Below are 16,181 nucleotides of genomic sequence, written 5' to 3'. Positions count from 1 at the left end.
TCCGATGCAGTTGTTTGTGTCGGGACCGAAGAAGGAGCTTATTTTGGGTCGAATTCGGTCGGGTTTTAACTGATTTTTCGAAATTTTCTCACTGATTCTGAGAGGGTACGCGACATTATATAATCGATAGGTAAATGGGGTGAATATTCGACTGAACTAATCAAGATTTGTATCGCTTTTAGCTCGGAATACATCCATGACTAGTTCTCACTGACTAGACAGCAAATATTATATTCACAAATCCCATATTTCATCAAATCCTGACAAAGTTTTAATGAAAATATGTATATATATATATATATATATATATATATATAATATATGTATATAATATATGTATATAAATGAATCCCTATTTCTATTACTTTGTATTGCATTAAATTTCCCTTGTTTCTTATTGCTCCGCTTGTTATACTTATCCATGGATGAGAAGTATTAAGGCCCTTAAAATAATAGAAAATAGCCACCAACCAGAAAATATCTAATAGGTGATAAATTATACGGATTCTTACTTGTTTATCCGCTATTGCTGGACTATTGTATCATGTTTGAAAGGAAAAAATAATCAAACAAAAACAAAATGTAATTTTTCAAAACCATTTATTAATATAAAATTCCATATAGATATATAACATATAATAATATAACATATATATTTGACACTTTTGAGGATGAACATACATTCTAATAGTGATACTTTAAGACCCAAAAATGTTAATTGTATTTTAGGCCAGACACACAAAGATGGCATCGTAAACAAACTGAAACAAACAATCGAGTTATAGAGATCGGCCAGTCAAATTCCTCTGTAGGCTAATTCAAGTGAACCAAATAAAAAAGTGGTCTCAGAGCCAACATTAGTTGGACCATGCTAAAAATGTCCTCAGTTTAGTCTATTTAAGTAAGACCTCTATATATCCTCTATGCATTAAACCACGTAGAATTTTCTATATATTATGTTTAATATTCTAAGAACCTATAATTTTCACCACAAGAATTAAATAAATATATGATAATAAGTATGTGTAATTAATTAAAGTTTTAAAGCTCTTTAAAAGTTTTAATACACTTCGTAGAAGGCTCTTAAAAAAGAAATTTGAACAAAAACCTGGAAAAATATAACCAGTATTTAAACTTCGCGCATTTGATAGTCTGACAGTAACAGTTTTACAGATGTTTAACAACTAGATCGATCAACCTATACCGATCTAAAAAATAATTCATTAATTTATTAGTGCTCAGTCCATTTGATCTGAAAATTCATTGGTTTCCCGAAATTGCTTCTTTTTATTATACGTCAAAACGGGTATCTTAGTAGGTATTAATTTATTCTAAACGCCTATTGTTATTAGAATTGTAGTATTAAAACTTCTAGTGAGTTCCTTCGTTCAAAATCCTCCATCAATATTATCTATTTCCGTATCAAAAAACAAAACACAATATAAAAAAGCATTGCAATAAACACAATGTTCATAGCTCAGATAGGACACAAAATGGTGAGTCATATGGTTCAGAATAAAAAAAAAACAAATACAAAATCAAAAGGTGATATTATGTATGACTTAAATCTAAGCTTTCCAAGAATAGACAATGTAAAAAATTAATATTGCAGATTTGTTTTTATATCAAAGCCTTAAATATATAAGCTTTAAAAATCAAGTTCAAAGTTCAGGTATCCAAACCTATAATAGAATAGTTTAGCCATGTGCCAAATTGGACCCGTTTTTTCCAACACCCCTGTGTTTTTTAAATAACATATATAATCGCCTACCGAACCTTATTTTTTACATAATTTCGTCTTTTATAACATGACTGACCGATGGCATTTTATTTTTAGGCCTGACAAAAGAACTGATTTCTCTCTTTCTTCTATTTTTTGAAGGCACGCTTCGAACGGGTGCCCGCTATTTTCGATGCTCAAAAAATTCGGGGATAGTTTTTTTTGGAAGACTGCATAAAAAATGACAGATGCAACTGTTGTAAAGCACGTGATAACACGCTTTTCATGGTTGAGGTGATTTTGATATTTTTTGGCTAGACACCTAGACATTTGCCAAATTGTTAAAAATGGTACTTGTGTAATTGCAATTATCGATGAATGATTGGAATTGTAATATGTGTCAATTAAATTAATGAATACTGCATGTACGTATTTACCTATTAAATATGTATTACAAATTATAAATATATATTATAAATTATTGTATTATAAAGTATATATTCTCTCATAAAATTTGAATGATGCTTTATTTTTCTCCCAAATACATTTTTATGCTTTACAGCGATTTTAACTTAATTAATTTTATTTTTCATATAGTATTGTCACTTCGTATCACTTTATTCATTTCTAAATCCGTGTAAATTGCTATTAATATTTTTTTAGAAGATTTTGAAGATTCTGCATCATTATATTTATATTCAGTGAATTTGTAACTAGACATATATTATACATGGGCATATATTTATTTCAATTCATATAAAATGTAGTTGGTAAAATTTGAGCTCCAAAATATAATAAAAAATATAAAGGAGGGGTAAATTCGACTAAGAGCAAATCTTCTAATTTAATAATAATAATAATAATAATAATGATAATATGTCGATTATACCAGGAATAGAAAATCAAACCTATAAAAAGGGATTAGATTTTGGAGGATGAAATAATGATCATTACAATTAATGGTGCGAGTATTATTTTAGTATTTTAACTCCTGAAAATATGGCCACAATTACTAATAGAGTAGTTTCATGCTAATCGAATTTAGTGGTTTCAAGATTACATTCTCTTTTCAAACATAAAGCAATAACTCACTAGTTAAATAGTGAGTGAACAGGAATCCGTAGAAGTTGACGACGGTTTTAAGAATCTTAGTGTTTCTCATCTTTTAATAAAGCTTATTGAGCGAATTATTGAATATACTTGAATTAATAGGCAAGCAAGGCGAGTGTGGGGTTAAAATTTTAGGGCTTTCTAAATTGAAATAAAACTTAAGTACTTCAGACAAAGTTAAGAGTGACAGTTATACCCTATACAAGTTCATGTAGTTTGCTTCGCTTCAATCTTCTGATTTCCTGGTATTGTCCAGTAGCTGCATTACTTCTACATTGTTCCACGGTTTACTTTAATTTCATGTTTTAAGGCGAAATATTCTTCGAGCATTATAAATTGATTGTAATTATTCGTAGAACTTTATTTCGGCTGAATTGGTTGGAATACTCACATATTTGGTTCATATCCATAGGTCCAAATTGGCTTTATGATTGACAGATAAACCGATGTCCAACAAACCAACCATTTGATTTTAAGTCAAGTTGAGAGTATCTTCCAACTAACCAGTATAGTTACTTAACATTGAGCCTAATCTGCTCTGATTTGTTTCTAATATGATGTTTCTAATTTAGTGGATAATCGAGATGGATGCTTAGGTACCCGTATATAGCTCATTCTGCTTGAGGAATCGCGCTTCCGATATAGACGAATATAAATTACAGATATGACAAAATACGACACAATATTATACAAAGAATATATACTTATATGAGAAAAGTTCTATATCGTGATTATTGACAGGAAAGTACATATTAAGTAATTAACATATTTCGTATATATATATATATATATATATATATATATATATATATATATATATATATATATATATATATATTCGTATAATATATTTCGTAAGTAAAATAAATTTACAACCAACATCAACACAGTATATCAAAAACTAATAAGAAGTCAATATATGTCAATTTAATAAATTTATTTTTGTAAATTTGATGTTGAACTATTTTTTTTATATAATCGAATAAAATCTTGTAGAAATATTGAGTAACTGAATGAGAAAAATGAGTTTAAAATATTTTTTTATAAGAAGAAAATATTATAACGGTTATACTAAATATCCCTTCTATACTCAACTATAGTTATAATTAATGTAATACAAATTATAAAATTAATAAAATATTATCTATAGCTCTTTTAACTAAAATCAAAGTTTTCGGTAACAAATGGACAATAAATCAGTGATGTGACATGAAATATTGATAAAGTCAAAAGTGTATCCTTATATAAACAACATGTAGGTTAAACTATATCATAGATTTTATTTGAGACATAACCAATGAACATTTTATTTTGATTCGTTATTTATAATATTTTCGAAATAATAGAAATAGATAATATTCTATTTTTTGATAAAATATTGAGCTTTACTATATTACAATATAATTTAATAAATAGTTAGTCAACAAAGGATTAACTTAATAAATATTATAACGTCTGTGTCTCAAAAACATGGTAGATTATAATGTTTTTCTCTTACAATTTTTTCATCATCATTACAATTCCAATTTTGAATGCAATACAGTCCTTTACAGCAATACTGCAACTTATGAATATTATGAAAGTTTATGTCTCAGCCGTCACTGCCTGTGAATAAGAATTTTCTACATGAAATATCTACTCTTATCTATCACTAAAAATAACCAAAGCAATGTATTGACTATATTATACAATAAAACGTGTTAACCAATAACAATTATTTTTAAATCCAAGTGTTATAGGTCTATTCAATTGAATGAAAATTGGAAGCCTGACCCAAAAAATTTTAAAAGCAACATGTTTATTTTAAAACCCCTCGAAAACTGTATAATTATGCCAAAGTTAATCCTAAATCGTCTCAAAACAATGTGTTCGAGCGACTTCAAGGGAGCTAGGTGACGAATAACCAGTGATGTGAATTTAAACCAATAACATTTCAGCTAATATCTACATTATTATAATATAACAATGAGAATTTAAAAAATGTTGTTTTATCAAGTAAAACTTACGCCATACTTTTTTACTCGTCCTTGTAGATTAGTAATAAGACCATCAAAATCCCATCTAACCATTTAACAACATAACTAATGATCATTTGATATCGTATTTATTTTTTTGTCTTGCCCGAGTAAAAGTAAAGCGGTTGAGATGGTATAACAGCACTCATAATCGTCGAAAGGAGAAGTGAACGGCAAATTCACTTGGTCTAATTTATTTGTTGACATCTATTTCAATTATGTATCGATTTAAAATCGATTAAATTATCATGTTTTAATCGGTTTGACGGTAATACGTTAACGATACGCAAGTTTACAAGTTGTTACCGGACTAATTATAATTTACAAGGCTTTTAAAATATAATCAACATCACACCGATAATTGATAACACTTACGCGCTTCATTTAAATTCTTCTTGCAATATGTTATATGTCTTAAACGATAACTAATAAAAAATTTAATCTATGAAAGTTTTAAAAAGTAGAAAGAAAACTCTAAGAGTATTCTTAAACTAGATGATGTAGATTTTGAGATTATATTCTTTTCTGTTCATTATTAATATGTCATACAATTAATATTACGAAAATAAAAAATAAGATAAATTTATCTATAAATCTGAATTGCTATTAATGCAAATGATATAAAAGAATGTTTAAGACAATTTATATCTTAAAAATGAATTATAAAATATATTTAACAAAAAGATTGAACCGATTTCAAAAAATAAATAAACAACTTACTGAAAATTAAAAAACAATCAAACTTAGATTTTTAACACAAAAATAGTTTTAAAATAAATTATGCACATAATAATTGTTGTGATAACTAAATAGAAATAAACAAAAACTTTATTTAACCTATCGATTACACGTGTTTTATAATCTAATATATGTTATACACATAATTTAGCTTAATAATAGCGTTGTGAACTATCGACTGAAAACAGTTGAAACAGTCGATAGTCAAAAAAATAGCGACTGAAAATAGTAATTACAAATGCACGGTTCGACTGTTTCTTTTTTTCATTCGTGATGTCAGACGAAGATGTACGAATTCTTGTCTGTATAAATTGTGAGAGAGGAAAGGACGGAGATAAATGCTTGGAACAGATAAATGCAAAACCTAGAAACTAAAGATTTTCAATAACCATAACTACTAAATAAAACGTATACCCAATCACTGAAAAATCTAATCCATGATGAACCTAAAAATGATCGTACAATAACTACCAGACCCTTTTTAAATAAAAGTTTTATTTACTTTTGAACAGAAATACTTTTAAATTACTGTGAATATTATCATGTTTAACTTTTCTCCCGTGAGGCGATTTCTTCGATGGTTAATTAATTACCCAGATTTTGAAAAAACTCGTTCCGACGGGACTGATGTTGCGGGTTTAGAGGAATAGTTTAAGTGTAACTGATATAATTCACGTAGTGTCACTTTATGGGCTTGCCAAAAATCCAATGGGTTTTTTAAACACCCAATGAATGGCCTTTCCAAATACTGCTTAATCTGTAATGTTGCTGCAGTAGTTGGAGTAATTACTTCTTTCATTCTAGCCAATTTTTTATCAAAATATCTTCAGATGTCAATACATTCTTGGTCAGTAGTTGTGTCTTGAATTTCGAGTTGTGGAAAGATATTTGTATTTTTTCAAGTTAGAATGGAAGATACCTCTTTTATGATAACCTTTTGTATCGCCTCAACATTATTTACAATACTAAATCCTGCTTTATAAGTCTAGGGTCTAAAAATGGGGATTTCCCGCATATTGTGTTCATTTCTAAAATTGTCAGTATTTTTTGATGACATCTAATAGACAATTTTGAAAATGTTTTCCCCATTCTCTTGTTAAAATCCTGGATTTGGTGGAAGGCTGCAGTCCCCTTATTGACGGTATAATTAAAGACATCCTGGGATATCTTTCACCAGATAACTCGGTGGTCATTATTTGAAGGGGCTAAAAAATATTGAACGCGGTCTGTTAAGATATTCCATTCGTCAACAAATAAAAATTGTGGTGTTCTTCTTAATAGCCATCAAATCAGCCATCATAGCGTATTTATTACAAAGATTTAGTATACTTTATTCACCACTTCACCCTTAATATTTTTAAAAGAAATTTAACAACTGTTACTGCAAAAACTTCAAATCTTTCGGAAGAAAAGTTTGCTTGGACATAAATCGTGACAGTTTATTAAAAAAGTATTACCTATTATATCAGCCCAAAGTATTAACTATTATGCCAGTCAAAAGTATCTTACTATTTATTATTAACAATTTTATTTTTTTGCCCTCGAAAACTAGCTTTCCAAAATGCTGCTATATTAATTTGCAATATATAGTTATTCACAAGCAAACTACAGAAAAAAACATAAAACCATAAATTACATATAAATCTATATAAGCATATAGGACGCGGCTAGAACGGAAGGTCAGAACGTTAAAAATCCTTCGAATGAACTAGTAGAACCGAAAATAGTAACTAAAAGTAAACGACTGAAACAGTCGATAGTAAATAGTAATAAAATCAGTCGCATCGAAAATAGCGACTGAAAACAGTCGAGTGAAAACAGTTACTAGTAAAAACAGTCGAACCAAAAATAGCGACTGAAATAGTTAATAGCAAAAAGTAGTCAATTACTGAACAGTCGATAGTCGATAGTCGATTTCAGTCGATTGTTCGCAACACTACTTAATACCTACCTAAAGCTATATATCTATTTACAATATTATTTTAACTACTACCAACTGATCACGTTTTGTTATTTTCTTTTGTTGTTTTGTTCGTAATTTAATTTTCTGTATACGTGATTTTTTGTATTGCTTGGACTCGGTCTTCTTATTTATTTTTTATGAATTAAATTTTATTTAATTCAAGGTTTTATTGTGAACAATTTAATACCTTTCAACTTTTTTGTTTTAAATTTAAGGTCTTTTGGCTAAGGGATTTGTTCTCTTAACACACTTTTCAGGAAATATTATCGATGGACTGGGTAGAAATATATAGCTTTATGTAGCGTATAAAATGGTTGGGATCTATTATGGGGGATTTGCTAGGTCTAAAGCATCCAAATAAAATTATATTTTCTTCTAACAACATTGTTGATGTTTGTAGATTGATCGTCAGTTAAAATTGTAAAAATCGTTAAAAAAATGTATTAGTTTTCTGTGTATTATTAATGAAATCACGAATTATGGTTACTAATTATACTTATCAGAATAAATTTCCGAGCTAAGTTTTAGCTTAAGACAAGAAGTAACATTGTATTCAAGTTAAGTATTCAGGCTATTAAAATTTACTGATTTTAGTGATTAAAATTATACGACCTTTGAAATAAATGAACGTGAAAATGAAAATTAAATCATGAATTATGGTTACTAACTATAGTTATCAGAAGAAATTTCCAAACTATGTCTTAGCTTAAGACTAAGAAGTAACATCGTATTCAGGCTCAGTTTCCAGACTGTTAAAATTTAGTGATACTAGTGATTAAAATTATCTGATTATAAGAATAAATGAATGTGAATATGAAAACGAAATAATTAATTATGGTTACTAACTATACTTATCAGAATAAATAAATGTATCAACCTGAATAAATAAAACTAAAAAGTTGCAGGTACCAAACATCATATCTTTACGGGTTGTATTTACACATTTTCTTATTAAACCAACTGGGTTAACTTCCTCTAGAACGCTGATAATAACTGAATAGTTTCATACGTTATCAGAATAGGCCTAAACAAACCAACATCCGCTAACATTCCGGTTCAGTCTTGGAGAATAGTTAACCTATTGTTCTAAAAATGCATTATGAGACCTCTTCATCTTCCATAAACCATGTATGTTACGTTGTTATCATTCATATTTATGATTATTCCTGTTTTTATATCGAGTCAGCCATTTTCATCTAAATCTAATTGTTTTTTAGTTTTTCCTATATGGTTAAACACTATATAAGTGTACTTTACTTTATCAAATAAAACATGGAGTTATATCGTAGTTAGTCTCACATAATAAGGTACAATCTAAAAATGTCTAATCTATTTAAGTTCATCAAGCAACAAAATTAATTTATAAAGTTAGTGTGAATACATTTACTTTTATGGATTAATATTCCCTCATCCGGACTATCAGTGACTAAAATCGTATCTCACTGACAGACATTTTATTGTAAACCAAGGCGATGAACATACCGAATTAAATCCCATATATTCAGGAGTTCCGCAAGGTAGTGTACTGGGTCCAGTACTGTATCTTCTGTATACGGCTGATCTGCCCACCACAAAAATAACTGCTGTGGCAACATATGCAGACGATACAGCAATCTTGGCATCCCATGAAGATCCAGTCAGAGTATCAATAAACCTACAAACCCACCTGGAGCAAATACAATTATGGTTGAAGACATGGCGCATTAAAGCCAATGAAACAAAATCCACGCATATAACGTTTACCCTGCGTAGAAGAACATGTCCACCAGTGAAGAGCATGTTAAATATCTTGGTATGCACTTAGATCGACGCCTAACCTGGAGGAAGCACATACTCTCTAAACGGAAACAACTGGGACTAAAATTATATCAAATGTATTGGGTCATCGGGCGCAAATCCAAGTTATCATTAGATAACAAGGTATTGCTGTATGAGTCTATACTCAAGCCCATTTGGACATATGGAATCCAACTATGGGTTACCGCTAACAAATCTAAATTATCCATCATTAAACGGATCCAAAATAAGGTGTTGCGTGCCATTGTTGATGCTCCGTACTATATTTCAAATAAGTGATACAACGCGATATTCCTCTAGAACCTATAACGAGTGTAATTCAACGTGTTTGTGTGAAGTACTTCGAAAGAGTGTAAATGCATCCCAATGTACTCGCTAATCACCTAAATATGCGACGTGATAGTGAAGTGCGTAGACTAAAATGTTTAACACCACCTGATCTGATTACTGGACATATGTAGACTTTAGAATAAGAATAAGACTAATTAATTAAGGTAATATTTTACACAGAAGATTGCTTAATGAAGTGATTTTCTACATGTCATGTATATATAATATAGACATAAGAAATACTTATTGCCAATATGGCAGATTGTGGACTCACGAAGAGTAATACATTTTTTTATTAATATGCAGGTGATATCTGGTCCATCATTAGGCAAAAGTAACTAGTAATACGATAATGTTAGTAATGCAGTATAGTTGCAATAATGATAACATAATATAAAAGTTAAGAAGCAAAATGGAGACGATCGATTTCTCATAAATACATTTATTTCGATATCCCTTTACTTTTTGTATTTTGCTTCTTGATAAAAGAAGTTGCATTATACTAAGTACCTTCACTGATGTAAAATAAAAGCACAAAGCTTTTTTCTTCGTTAATAATTAACTGGGAAGAGACGAGATAGGAACTAAATTACATCAAAGGAAAACCTGTCACGGACAATACGGCTTTTGAAGTGCCGTTTTTTAACGTTTCGTTAAAAAGGAGACTCCGTTCGACGTTAAACTTTTATATAAGAGCCGAAATTGGTTTTTATTAATTTTAAATCTTTCAGCTTTTTACCGAAACTTTGCTAATTAAAACGGATTTTCCTGGAGCCGAGGTCCCAGCTTCCTGCTGCTTAGTCGAGCGCAGACTAAATACCTCGGATTACTATTAATCTTTTCTTTATATATTTTTACTTGGAAGTTGCCGATTAAAAGAAAAAAATATACATGTTAAGGAGGAAATTAAAATATTTCGATAAAATGTTTTTTTCCCTTTGGCAATTTCAATTTTTAATGATGCTGTGGGCTGATTAATTCCCTTGGAACCAATAATGTATTAGGTGATTTGGGTAGATCATTTTATTTTTGTAAATTTTTCAAAATTCCAGTTTAAGATAAATAAACAACAATGAACTTGGCCTTGGAAATATTGTCCATTGTTTGATTGAGGCGATAAAATCGTCAGTGTTGCTAACATGGTTGAGTGTCCAGTCAAGATATTCTACAATTACCGGAAATAGTTGTAGTTAGATGAGATCAAGTCTGAGAAATATTACAAGTCCATAATTTCGGAATTCAAATTTAAAAGAGGGTTTTTTTGTCATGCAAACAACGTTAGAATGTACAGTAAATAATCTTTTCTGGTCTTTTTTCATTAGTTTATTATTTAATTTTTAATTATTTTTTTTTAATATTTTAAAGTCTCCTTTTTACCAACGAGGGTATATCTGGACAGGACCTACAATTTTATGTGGGCTCCAAACTACGGTCCTCGTTATTAAGCCTACGACCATCCCAAAAGATATCTCGTTACAGGCGTGATTGGGATGGATATTCCTTGTCGGATTTTCCACTGTTTACTATAATGACCTTTGCAATTAGAGCCACAAAACATAAAGTACATCTATGTTCCTACAGGGCTCGAACTCGCGGCCATCGCAACAGCAAGAGGACTGTCCTGTCTCCCAGGCCACTGCGCCAACGAAAACGACTTTCAATTTTTAAAATTTTTAGCTGTAGCCTCCGTAGCTATAGACGACTATTTGCAAAGTGTTTGAAGGTTAATAAAATAGTCGTCTAATGTTCAATCAGATACACAGAAGAATATTCTTTGCGACTTATTTTGTCCTCGACGTTGTGATTGTCCGGAATCTGGTGACATTTGTGAACAGGTATTATTTGGCGATTATGTATGTGCTTTTATTACGTTACCATCAGTTAATTAAAAATAGTAAAATAAGATACATAGAGTAACTATAGATGGCAGAGAAGCATAATTTCATTAATAGTTATAATTAATTTTGTAAATCAAGGATTTCAAGAAATCTACAGAGGGAGCTCTCCCTTGGGCAATAATTTAAATAAAATGTCCTAGAATAAATCGATTAAGGTTTTCCTGACAGAATCTGGGCTTGAGACTAGACCTAACTGAGATGATAACAGATCAGAAAAAAATAATATATATATATATATATATATATATATGTTATGGAACATAATTTTTACAATAAAATGTACTGATAGTAAAGACCAGTTAAAATGACGCCCTCAGCCATGATGTCAACCATTCCGTTTCCTTTAATTTCCTCTTGCTTACGAATTCAGGCAACGGAAATTATTCCGAAGCATGTTAAGCACATTTATGACTTGGCGATCACATACTTACTACTTATAGATACTTGGCTTTTATCGCACCCAACGCACTGGAGGATCTTGGGCTGATGAGTTACTCCCCACTCCCACCTCTTAACTCCATTCAAGAGATTTTCAAATTGTAAATAGCTCAACACTAAAAATGATAGTGTTTTGGAACAGGCTGAATGTTAGGTAAATGGAGGCACCGTAGATCCAATCCGGACCAAAACCCCCATAAGCTTTTGATCCAGGGATGTTGATCGTGGGATTTGGGGAAATCATTAAGTTTTATTCTCTCAAAATTCAGGCCGAAGAAGGACAAGCTTTGTTGCGAAAGATGGTTGGTTGTGAATAAAATCTTGATTTTGATATGATTCTTCAATTTCGTGAGGAATATCGTTTTTATCGTCAATTTCACCAGACAGCATTAGAATTGAATTACTGTACTCAACTCGTTGATCAGGATCTCTCGGCAGCAATTTTTGTACCAAATGAATTTTGTATGGAAACATTTGAAATCTTGAGTTTTCTAAATTCGCGTTAAACTATGTGAAGAAATGTGTAAGTGGGAACCACGTCTCAGAATTGATGTTTCTGAAGACTCTGTAACACTATCACGCACAAAAATGACCTTTTCAGCTCTACGAGACGTCCGTTATCTTTCAGAATAAGGACTGTCTGTTGTCGTACCGTACTATCGAAAATTCGCATGTAAACGACATATTGTGGTTTTGTAAGGCACTGGACGATTAGGATATTTTTAACGCAATTTTCGCTGAGTGCCAATAATAGAACTATTATTTCAATAAATATTGTCACTATTTCTGCGCCTTCGTACGTCTACACAACACAATGGTTAAAGCGAGTTTAGCTGAGTAAACGTCACAAACCAAAATGGTGCGCAATCAAAATAGTAGTGGGACTTTTGCCCCCACAGTTTTTAACAAATAGTCAGTTCAGGTTTCATTATAATATATCTGCGTAGTAGTTTTATTATCTAAGATTTATTCCATCTATAAAAAAATTTTTCATATACCAATAAATTATACATTAAAGCAGCTATTGGTAAATATTTTGTATAAATCGTCTAACATTTATCAAAGCTGAACGATCTAATGAGAAAGGAGATATTCCATATACATATACCACATACGTGGTCGTTATCTTTGAAAACAATAATTAGACCGAATACATTTAAAAATATTATCAGGCAACTTGACTTTGATTTTGAAGTCTGATCAGCGATATCTAATATTTCAAAAAGTTTTAATCCACCTGTTTATATTCTACTGCATACTTTCTACTATGTAAATGTTGTAATTGTACTGACAAAATAACTAACAATTCTAACTTAATTTTTAAAAGAATAATGTTATTAAATTAATTAACTGATTTCATGAGATATCATTTTGAGCAGAATTTATTTTTTAAATAACAAATTACGAGAAACAAGATGACTAATTTAATTTTTATTTAGACTAGTCATGTTCGCATATATTATGATCATTCTATATATCTTATCATTTTACTTGACTTCAATTAACTTCACAGGAATATTGCTAAATATTATAAACATACCAGATGTTTTCGTTAAGATATCTCTTAGAACTACTAAAATTTTTAATAACGTAACGTAACGTAAAAAACAATTAATAACGTAATTAATTATATGTCATTCTTCATATTCTTCTATATTTCTATATTCTTTTATATACCTTTTTTGTACATATTCGTTGCCCAAATAATATTCTCATAATGATTAATAATAAAGATTAATAAGAAAATATGGATTGGTTTGGTCTCTCATAACAATTTTACTTGTGAAGAATTTTAAGAACGTTAGTGCATAGTAAGCTATCGATCATCCATTACGCTTATTGTAGGTATGCGAAAAATATATTCATGTTTTTATAATATTTATGTAAAACTAACTTTACCATTATCTTGCAATGTAATCGAGACTAAAGAACAACTATTTGCCAGCTTAATAAAGGTAAGAAAATGATATTCTCAACAGACGGAAACAAAACAAAATATTTAACTAACATTTTAAAGTAATTACTACTTACTACTTAACTGATGATAAGTATATGCAACAAAATATAATTTAGAAAATATGAATTAGTTGTCAAACACCTAACGTCTACTGGTATCATTCCATCACTAAATATGACATTATGATTTTATTATTTATAATTTATCCACTGAATAGATCATAATTCATACAAGCAATATTATTATTTTAAAGCAATTTTTGTTTATTTTCATATAAAACAATTCCTAGACATTTAGGCATATTAACTGACGCTTTCTTAATTATTCTCTTATTGCAGTTGGTTATTGAGTTGGCTTCATACTAAATATTACTCTTAATGCTGCCTCAATTGTCAATATTATTTCAATTATTGAACTAAATCGATTTTAGTCCCATGACGTTAATATTTGATTTAGCAATCGCAACAGCTATGCAAATAAGACATAAACATCATCAGCATCAACATGTATTTAGTTGTCAGGCTTACCTAGAGTTAAAAAAATATTTTTTGCTACACTTACGTACGTACGTATTGGTAAGCGGTTGATTGATGGACAAGAAACGAAACAAATGTACCTAATTTCACTCTCTATAAAATTATTTATGGAGATGAAGCTAACAACAATCGTTAACGTATATTTCAGTCAAGAAATAAAAAACAAGTATTCAAAAGAACAAATATCGTGTTCTTTCTTAATAGCTAATTTTATAAGAATATAAAGTGTATTTTTATACCTTTTATTTACACCTTTGCTAAAAGTTCAAATTGATTTATTTTACTGTTTCTCAATTAGGATGTTCAATCGACTAAAATTTGAAATATTTAAGTGGGCATATTTTATATATATTTAAATATTCAATAAAACTTGAATAATCATCATGGGCCTTTTTAACAAATGACAATAATAATAACTTTTCTCCAGCATAACAAAATGTACATCTTTAATGATATGTCTTATACATCTATGTAACACTATTTTTTATTATTTTTTATGTTTTATTGATTTTGAATGATAGAGTGTGTTAGTTTATTTTTACATTCCCTTATGTGTTATTTTATTTTACCAGGTACTATTCTGAACATCAGCTTAGAATCTAAAAGCTTTGATAAAGACCAGACCAACTAATTCATTGTTGGCAGCCATTTATAGATAATGCACCGATAATTATACTCTATTTTGGAAGAAAGGCAACCATTCCCCTGTTTTCTGGAAAGGAAAAAATCGAAGTCATTAATGCCAATCCTTTTTTTAGACCGATATATCCCCTTTTTCTATTTCCGTAATACTAAGACAATTCTACATGTGTACCAAATTTTACAGCCCCCGTTAGACGAAGTGTTTCAATGTAGAAAAAAACACCCTTCTGGTTTTTTGGGCGTGGTGATTTTTTTGTTTAGGAAAAACAGTGAAAGGAGAGTTTTTTCCATACAATTTACATATACAATGAAAACATTTTCCATCGTTTTTTTTTTCGCTTTGAAATAACTATGAATGTATTAGGTACAGGGTGATATAATACAAGTATATAATAATATCAGCTAAACTGCTTTTCACATATTATATTATATGTTCTAATCTTTCCTAAAATTTTCTCTTTATCAGCTAATGTTTATCTAGACTGTACCTAATGCTTAATATGTGCTGTGAAGAACGATTTTCGATATTTAACCTAGAGGCTGGCGAATAAGCAATTTATAGATCATCCGGATTAACCCAGCCTGGTTACTGGCATGATTGGGTGATTAGTTCTTGTCAGATTTTGCTTATTAATGGTCACAACTAAAACCACTGGATTCTAGATAGACGTAAAGTTAGTCAAAATGTGAAAAGATTTTCTTAGTTTTGCGATTCTTTTAATTTTCTAGGAGATAGTCGGTATCAGAGAATACCCGAGTAAATAATCAGTCCTGTAGTACCCCGGTGCACTCAGTGGGTAGCAACTAAGCTTATGAAGCAAGCATTAGCAAACAAGTAGAGCAAGTATTAGTGCTTCTGTAATAGTAAGTTTTAAAGTCCTATGTATGTAGTTGTGATTTTCTCTAAATTAGCCAATACATTTTCTTATATTTCAACTTCAATTCTTTTCTTTTCTTTTTAACATTTTCCTTCAATCCGAGACACTTGTTGCTATATAGAATGATAATACTAATATTCCATTATCTAACTTTATTGT

At 29.8% G+C, this 16,181-nt stretch overlaps 1 protein-coding gene across 3 annotated transcripts in view; it reads left to right on the top strand.

Annotated features, from left to right (window-relative positions):
* The window catches only part of Kr (Kruppel), a 114,784-nt gene that overhangs the window by 74,718 nt on the left and 23,885 nt on the right, over positions 1-16,181 (top strand). Inside the window, exon 1 of one of the 3 annotated variants that reach the window (XM_076394372.1) lies at positions 15,910-16,008. The exons of the other annotated variants lie outside the window; for them this stretch is intronic. The gene's annotated coding sequence lies outside the window, so the exon portion shown is untranslated. Of the gene's footprint in view, positions 1-15,909; positions 16,009-16,181 lie in introns of those variants that run through there. 3 annotated transcript variants of the gene reach the window in all.

This window comes from Rhynchophorus ferrugineus, unplaced genomic scaffold (assembly GCF_030347505.1).
Source record: "Rhynchophorus ferrugineus isolate W39M unplaced genomic scaffold, kcgeb_rfMv2 rfM2, whole genome shotgun sequence".
NCBI classification, from domain to species: Eukaryota; Metazoa; Arthropoda; class Insecta; order Coleoptera; family Curculionidae; genus Rhynchophorus; species Rhynchophorus ferrugineus.
This window is presented reverse-complemented; position numbering and strand designations above follow the sequence as displayed.